We start from the raw sequence: 9,924 nt of genomic DNA, 5'->3' as shown, positions 1-9,924 counted from the left end.
GCACATTTCTAAGGTCCTGTTGGGGCACCATAGCTTCAGCAAAGTTAAGAAAACTTTAAAGTTGTTAGGCAATAGATTTGCCGAGAGATAAACTTTATTTATGAGTAGCATGATATTGTGAGGTCAAATTGGATGGATGAAAGTTGATTACCAAAAGAGCAAATATAATCAAAATAATATAGGCACAGTAATATGTTGGCAAAGGCCAAATAAGGAAGGTTTTAGTTTAAATTTCTAATACCGGATTATGAAGATGTCACCGAGAGGTGATGCAAAGATAGTAAATCATAGTGAAATAGTTCAAGACAATGCAATGCTCTCATGATGGGCTTGATCATCTTAAAGGATGGTTGGAGTTGGGAGGAACATTACGAGAAGAAGGGCAATGAGTGCATTCCATAATATCGAAGAGGCGACCTGATATTCATCGGATGAAAGTTGCCAATATTAATCGATGAGGTATGGTACTACTATAAAGGTGACTCTTCTAAGTACTTACTAGTAAGTCTCACAAAAGACGATCATATAGAGGTATGATTAGAGTTACTAGATGGTGGATTTCTCAATAGCTCATATTTTACTTAATAGAGCCTCAAAGTTAGTAGACAAGGTAACACGAGCAAATATCGCTACAAATGATGCAGATAGAGAATAGAATCAACATAAACCCTATAATATAATAGTGGAGGCTATGAAAGTTGTTTTAGTCTATTTTTTTTCATTAACTAAAATGAATTACTCAAAGAGCATAGAGATATTAAAGCAATTAGTCAAAATGGGCGACGAGACAATAATGTGACAAGAGGGGCTTAGGTGAGGGACCACAAAACCAACTAATCACGTGATGGTTAGTTTGATGTTGTCAACTTAGCTTAATGACATTCATTGCAAGAAAGAGTGTATGGTTACGTACTAGTCAGCGAAGAATTATTTGGTGATCGAAATAATTCATGAAAGAACTTACCGGGGTGAGGAGAATTGACAACTTAACATCGGATGTGAGCTAAGGGCTACGTGATCATCCCAAGATGATTAAAACTTAGGATCACGGAGAAAAGGATACATTCATGAGATCCAAAATCATACAACAATATTTTGCTGAGCATTATTGGCATAACAGAGGACTGCATTGATGAACTGTTGCAATATAGTAAATGAATTCACAAAGGCAAAACAACACACGGTTGTTCTCTGCAAGCTATGCAGATTCGAGTGACATGGTCTTTAAGATTTTCAAAGAAAAATACATTAAGAGAATGGTTACTATAAGGGGACAAGTTTCCAAATGTTAAGTCTAAAACTATCTGGATGCTTTTTTTCTTTTTGCAACAAGTTGCATATTCTAAGAAATACCTCAAGTGGAGGCACACTTAACTCTTATGGTCTTCCAAGACAGAGAAGGGAAGCAAAGATAAAGCATTGGAAAGTTTGAAGAATGTCGTCTAGCCGTTATTATTAAATATCTAATTTAATAATAATATAATTGTTCTCATTAAAATTCATAATTTATTATCATGAATTTTTTTATTTATTATGATTTAAATGATTTTTATTTTTTATTTTTTATACATGAAATCATTATTATTAAATTAAATATTTAATATCATTAAAGTTCTTTGGTTCAAACGTTACAAATTTGAATTAATTCTTGAACGTTATGAATTGGTGATGATAAATGTTCTTGATGGGAGAACATATATATATATATATATATGAGGATTTTGGTCCTTGGGCTCAATCATCTTTTTGAAACAAAAAGGCTTTTCTACACCATCTAAAGCGAGAGTTCTGAGTCGAGAAGTGCCAAAGTTCAAGAAGAAATCTCTGTAAAATTTTTTGATAATAATGGCTGGAGGTACGCTATTTTGTTTCCGCATTAGTTTTTATTGTGTTTATATTATAATGATTTAGATACACAAGTTAGTTTTAGTGATTTCTTACATTTGGTATCATAGCCTTTTGACCTCTGTCTTGATACGAAAGAGTTATCATTTTTATACCATGAAAATGATTTGATTTTGGTTTCTTTTTGAAACTTCTTGATATATTTCATATTGAAAATTATGAGGATATGACATTTTCAATAATTTTAGATAATAAAATACTCATATTATGTATGCATATTTGATTATATCCAATCTTACTTATGAGTTAATTTTATATGTTTAAAATGTCTAGCGATCCATATAATCTTAATTAATTAAGAATTAGCCACAACATCCTTAATTAATTAAAATTATATATAAAATTAAAATAAAGATCACATAATTAATTAGATATCATATTATGACTGATTATATTTCATATAATAATTGTCATCCCACAAGATCTTTTATTATATTTAATATAATTAATCAGGATAAAATATCAAATTATTTTCATAATTTATCCACAGGGATTATGAATTGGAATATAATTTGATAGTTTTATCATAAAAACCATATGAATCTATTTGAATTAAGAATTTAGCCCACGGGTAATTTTTATATCATGAGATTCATATTTTTTTGGCATGTTTCACGTTGGTAAAATATGTAATTTAAACTATTAAGCTTCAAATTTTGACATAAGTATGTTTGATTTTATGCAGTTTCTCAAACTGTTAATTTCTCTGATATTCGATGTGATATTCCCGAACTTAATGGTGATAACTATAAGATATGGAAGGAGAGGGTTCTCCTCCATTTATGGTGGATGGATATTGATTATGCTATTAGGAAAGACGATCCACCTATAGTCACTAATACCAGCACTCCAACTGAGATCACGTTATATGAATGATGGGAGCGATCCAATCGGCTCAGCGTGATGTTTATCAAAACTAAGATGACTGCTGGCATACGTGGTTCTGTTGATCAGCATGAAAATGTCTAAGACTTGCTAAATGCTATTGATGAACAATTCGTTACTTCGGATAAGGCACTAGCAAGTACCATAATAATGAAATTCTCATCCCTTAGACTCACCAACATAAAGGGTGTGCGTGAGCACATAATGCAAATGCAAGATATTGTGGCTCAACTTAAGAAACTTGAGGTTAATATGTTAGAATCCTTCCTAGTGCACTATATTCTGGACACCCTTCCACCTCAATATGGCCCTTTTAAAATTTTATACAATACACATAAGGACATATGGTCAATCAATGAATTAATGACCATGTGTGTTCAAGAAGAAGAGAGGCTAGTGATGGAATTGGGTGAGAGTGCATTGATAGTAACCACTCGTGGGAAGAACAAAACTGACAAACATCAAGCCAATCAAAAAGCTCATCAGCAGGGAAAATGTAAAATACCACCCCAAGCTGATATAAAAAAGAAGCAAGGTGTTTCTTTTGTAAAAGAAAGAGACACATGAAGAAGGAATGCACGAAATTCCAACAGTGGCTTGAAAAGAAAGGTAAACCAACCTCATATGTATGTTATGAATCTAATATAGTCAATGTTAATATTAACACATAGTGGATTGACTTTGGATCGACAATCCATATTGCAAACTCTTTGTAGGGTATGCAAAACCTAAGAAAGCCAGTGGGAAGTGAGAAAAACATCTTATCAGGAAATAAGATAGGCTCATATGTGGAGGCAATTGGAACATGCATTTTAACTTTAAGTAGTAGTTTTGTTTTAAAATTGGAAAGAACCTTTTATGTACCAAGTTTCTCACAAAACTTAATTTCTGTTTCTAGACTCGTATCATTTGGGTATTTCTTTAATTTTAAAGATATATTATTTCGTTTATTACATAAATATGATTGTGTTGGGAATGGTATTTTGTCTGATGGTCTTTACCGTATTTTATTACAAAATGATAATACTCAAAGTTCAATGCATGTTCACGTTAGCATTAAGAGGTATAATATTAATGAGGACTCCTCTATATTATGGCATCGGAGATTAGGACATATTTCCATAGAGAGAATTAAAAGATTAGTTAAAGATGAGGTACTTAGTACTCTTGATTTTACTAATTTTAAGACTTGTGTGGACTGTATTAAGGGAAAGCAAACTAATAAGTCCAAAAGGGTGCTAATAGGAGTTCAGACTTATTAGAGATAATTCATACCGATATATGTTGTCCAAACATGGACATATATGGTCAGAAATACTTCATCTCCTTTATAGATGATTACTCACGATATATATATATATATATATATATATATATATATATATATATATATATATATATATATATATATATATTTGATTCATAACAAAAATGAAGCATTGGATGTCTTCAAAATCTTTAAGGCTGAAGTTAAGAACCAATGTGGTAAGCAAATTAAAATTGTGAGATCATATAGGGGTGGAGAATATTATGGTAGATATATTGAAAATGGACAAGCACCTAGTCCTTTTGCTAAGTTTCTTCAAGAACATGGGATTGTTGCCCAATACACTATGCCTGGTTCTCCAAACTAGAATGATATTGCAGAAAGAAGAAACTGAACATTATTAGATATGGTGTGAAGTATGCTTAGCAACTCCAATCTTCCTAAGTTCTTATGGAATGAAGTACTAAAGACGGCTATGTATATATTAAACCGAGTTCTAACCAAAGCTATCCAAAAGATACCATTTGAATTATGGAAAAGTTGGAAACCGAGTTTGCGACATATGTGAATTTAGGGATGTCCGTCTGAAGTCAGAATATATAATCTACAAGAGAAGAAACTAGACCCAAGGACTATTAGTGAGTATTTTATTGGATATGCCGAAAAGTCCAAAGGTTACAGATTCTATTGCCCATTTCACACAACTAGGATTGTGGAATCAAGAAACGCTAAATTTCTTGAGGATGATGTGATTAGTGGGAGCGATAATTTCAAGAACATAGTTTCTGCACATGATCACATATAATCTCAACCTTCCACATCAAATGATAGATTGGTTATAGTTCATAGCACTCCTCAAATACAAACTAGTGCTGAACAACCAATCATTGAAATTCCACAAGTTGTTGATAGTATTCTAATAGATCAAGCAGTTCAGGAATTACAATAAGCTCCTGAACAACTAGTTGAACCACAAGTTCCTCAAGGAACCATTAGTACAACATTAAGAAGATCTACTAGAAATAAAAGATCAGCAATTCCTAGTGATTATATTGTATATCTACAAGAATCTGATTATAATATTGGAGTAAAAAATGATCCTGAAATATTTTCACAAGCCATGAGTTGCAAAGAATCAAATTTATGGCATAATGCCATGAAAGAAGAGATGAATTCCATGATGAACAATGGAGTCTGGGATCTTATAGAGTTGCCTAATGAAGCAAAGGCTATTGGTTGCAAATGGGTCTTTAAAACTAAGAAAGATTCATTAGGCAACATTGAGAGGTACAAGGCAAGACTTGTTGCAAAGGGATTTATTCAAAAAGAGGGAATCGATTATACGGAGACGTTTTCTCCTGTATCTAAGAAAGATTCTCTATGTATTATTTTGGCATTAGTTGCTCATTTTGACCTTGAGTTACAATAAATGGATGTGAAAACGATATTTTTTAATAAAGATATAGAGGAAGAGGCTTATATGAAACAACCTGAAGGTTTCTCCACTAGTGTTGGTGAACACTTGATTTGCAAGCTTAGGAAGTCTATATATGGCTTAAAACAAGCCTCCCGCCAATGGTATTTTAAATTTCATGAAGTAATTTCTTTATTCGGATTTGTTGAAAATCCCATGGATCAATGCATATACCAGAAGGTTAGTGGGAGTAAAATATGTTTCCTTGTTTTATATGTAGATGATATTTTGCTTGCAACCAACGATAAGGGTTTGCTGCATGAGGTGAAACAATTCCTTTCTAAAAATTTTGACATAAAAGATATGAGTGAAGCATCTTATGTCATTGGCATTAAGATCCATAGAGATAGACATCGAGGCATTTTAGGTCTATCACAAGAAACCTACATCGATAAACTTTTAGAAAGATTTCAGATAAAGGATTGTTCACCAAATGTTGCTCCCATTGTGAACCAATGCCCAAAGAACAACTTTGAAAAGGAATCAATGAAAAACATCCCATATGCTTCTATCGTAGGAAGCCTTATGTATGCTCAGGTTTGTACTAGACCTGATATTGCATTTATTGTGGGGATGCTAGGTCGATATCAGAGTAATCCAGGTATGGACCACTGGAGAGCTGCAAAGAAAGTGATGAGGTATCTACAAGGAACCAAAAATTAAATGCTTATATATAGACATACAAACAATCTGGATGTGATTGGTTACTCAGATTCAGACTTCGCCGGTTGTGTTGATTCTCGTAAATCAACATCATGATATATTTTTATGATGGCCGATGGAGCTATTTCTTGGAGAAGCGCTAAGCAGACCTTGACTGCTACTTCTACCATGGAAATTGAGTTTGTCTTCTGTTTTCAGGCTACTTTACATGGTGTATGGATTAAAAGTTTCATTTATGGGCTTAAAATAATGAATTCTATTTCTAGGCCATTAAGAATTTTTTGTGACAATTCAGCTGTTGTCTTTATGACTAAAAAAAATAAAAGTGGAAGTTGAAGTAAACACATCAACATTAAGTATTTAGCCATAAGAGAACGTGTAAAGGAAAAGAAAGTGGTCATTGAGCATATTAGTACTGAATTGATGATTGTTGATCCTTTGACTAAAGGCATGCCACCTCTGAAATTCAAGGATCATGTAGAGAAAATGGGACTTGGTTCCACTTTGTAATGATATTAAAACTCTTATATATTGTGAAATTTTCTCATTCATGTGCATATTATTTTGAGAAAATATATTGTTACTGGACTAAATACATCGTGATACATGGATGATAATACTCACTCTTAGAGGACTTATCATTATGATTCATGTATTTATTTCTTAAGAAAGTTGTTTGAGAAAGATTAATTCAAATTATTAAGATAAACGTATGGACCAAGTGAGAGAATGTAACCGTTATTATTAAATATCTAATTTAATAATAATATAACTGTTCTCATTAAGATTCATAATTTATTTTCATGAATTTCTTCATTTATTATGATTTAAATGATTTCAGTTTTTTATTCATTATACATTAAACCGTTATTATTAAATTAAATATTTAATATCATTAAAGTTCTTCATTATGGTCCAAACGTTATAAATTTGAATTAATTCTTGAACATTATGAATTGGTGATGATAAATGTTCTTGATGGGAGAACATCTATATATATATATATATGAGGATTTTGGTCCCTAGGCTCAATCATCTCTTTGAAGCAAAAAGGCTTTCCTACACCATCTAAAGCGAGAGTTCTGAGTTGAGAAGTGCCAAAGTTCAATAAGAAACCTCTACAGACATTTTTGACAACAATGGCGGGAGGTACGCTATTTTGTTTCCGCATCATTTTTTATTTGTGTTTCTATTATAATGATTTAGAAACACAAGTTGGTTTCAGTGATTTCTTATATATCGTAGTCGATAAGCAATAAGGGGTCATCGTATAGCACATTATGATGCTTTTGGTGGATACTTCGTAAAACTAAATGGATGTTTGGGTGAATGTTTTATGAGACTATGTGGGAGAGTGACCGAAAATAATGTTAAAGACCTAAGCACAACAAACTAACAAAGGTGTATATTAGGTTCGATGGAGGAATGACTTATAGAATTAATTATTATCTTAATAAAAATTAAGGAGTGGAGCAATTCGTGTTGGACTTAGTGAAGAGTTCGATCTCTACAGAGTTTACATAAAAAGATGGAACATAGATCGAAAGCACTCGTGGCTTTTTTTTTTTTTTTGATAATGATAGAGGACATGAATATTTATAGAGACGAGCAAATCATATTGTTTCTTAGTTTTCTCGTTCTGAAGAAGAATGAGTCAGCATATGTCATACCTTAAAAGAGACCTTCAAGGCATGTGCATATTATCTCAATGATGTAATTAACATAGGAACTAAGATGGGGAGATCCGACTTAACTCATTGTAATAAAATTGTAATAAAGTTAGAGTTGGAAGGCATTTGTATAAGGCAAGAGGCCATAAGGACAAAAACTTTTGAAGAATATATCAAACTATTGATATTCTAATTATTACAAGAGGATTCAATGAGAAGTAACATGCAATAAAGATTATACTTGTGCACATTTCTAGGGTCCCGTTGGGGCACCATAACTTCAGTAAAGTTAAGAAAACTTTAAAGTTGTTAGGCAATAGAGAGATAAACTTCATTTGTGGGTGACATGATATTGTGAGGACAAATTGGATGGATGGAAGTTGATTAGAGCAAATATAATCAAAATAATATAGGTACTGTATTATGTTGGCAAAGGCCATATAAGGAAGGTTCTAGTTCAAATTTCCACTGGATTATGAAGATGTCATCAAGAGACGATGCAAATATAGTAAATCATAGTGGAACAATTCAAGACAATATATCAATAAGTCTCATGATGGGCTTGATCATCTTAAAGGATGGTTGGAGTTGAGAGTAACATTACGAGAAGAAGGGCAATGAGTGCATTCCATAATATCGAAGAGGCGACCTGATATTCATTGGATGAAAGTTGCAAATTTTAGTCGATGAGGTTTGGTACTATAAAGGTGGCTCTTCTAAGTACATACTAGTAAGTCCCACAAGAGACGATCATATAGAGGTATGATTAGAGTTACTAGATGGTGGATTTCTCAATAGCTCATATTTTGCTTAATAGAGCCTCAAAGTTAGTGGACAATGTAACATGAGCAAATATCGCTACAAATGATGTAGATAGAGAATAGAATTAACATAAACCCTATAATATAATAGTGGAGGCCACGAAAGTCGTTTTAGTCTATTTTCTTTCGTCGTTTTAGTCTATTTTCTTTCATCAACTAAAATGAATTTCTCAAAGAGCATAGAGATATCGAAGCAATTAGTCAAAATGGGCGATGAGGCAATAATGTGGCAAGAGAGGCTTAGGTGGATTTAGAAGGAAATGTTATGATGTCTTAATGGCAGGTTTGTCGATCATGAAGGGAAAATAAAGGAATATGAATATAACATAATAGGTAATAGATTTATTGGCATGAAAAAGCTCTATAGTACCACATGAGTAGGACTTTGGTTAAGAATGGGGGGCCAAGGCAATAAAAAATGCAATGACAAACTTCATGGTTGAAGGGCGATTATTAGATAGCTTCATAAGATCATTTTTTGGAAGGCTCCTTATTGAGTTAGTGAAAAATAATGAACTTTGGATTGATGTGATAGTAGTTGACTTGGGAGGGGTATAACGATAAGAAGGACAACCAAATCTTTAAAAGATTTGCTCAAAAGATAACACTTTTTTTTATAGAAATGTGAGGTAGAGAGGGGGTGAAATAAAGTAGCCAACTTGATATAAGGAGTGTATCTCAGGCAGGTGAACGAAGACGAGTAATCTTCCTCTCTTCAACCATTGAGAGAACGAATGAAATCAAATACTCTATTTCTCCTAGTAATCAAGTAGAGAAGCTCTACATACTTCTAAAGTCTCTTTAAAAAACACTTCAAAAATACAACAATCACTAGTGATTAATTCTTCCGAAGATAACTTATCTGCTTCATTTTCTAAAAACGTCATAAAAAAAAAAAAGAATCAATGGGCAAAATTTAAAAACTTTAAATGTTGCAGGATGAAGCTCGTGAAACTCTAACAAACATTTATCTCATTTAAGGGGACACAAAGACATTTGCGAAATAAAAGACTATTTTCTTTTATTTGTTGTCAGCGAATGGGCGAATGCAGCGGAGCGATCGATATTCACCCCCTAAAACTTCTCATCGGAATTGTTGTCCTCCGTCGCCGTCGCCCACGAATATGCCACACGCTCGCACCGTAAACAAACAGACTCACAAGAAGAAAAAGGCACTTGGGGTTATAACGGATGAAGAGAGTGAGAAAAACAATCAGCCGACCACAGTTGCTATGTATA

Source organism: Musa acuminata, chromosome BXJ2-8, assembly GCF_036884655.1.
Source record: "Musa acuminata AAA Group cultivar baxijiao chromosome BXJ2-8, Cavendish_Baxijiao_AAA, whole genome shotgun sequence".
Taxonomy (NCBI): domain Eukaryota; kingdom Viridiplantae; phylum Streptophyta; class Magnoliopsida; order Zingiberales; family Musaceae; genus Musa; species Musa acuminata.
Note: the sequence above shows the minus strand (reverse complement) of the source record.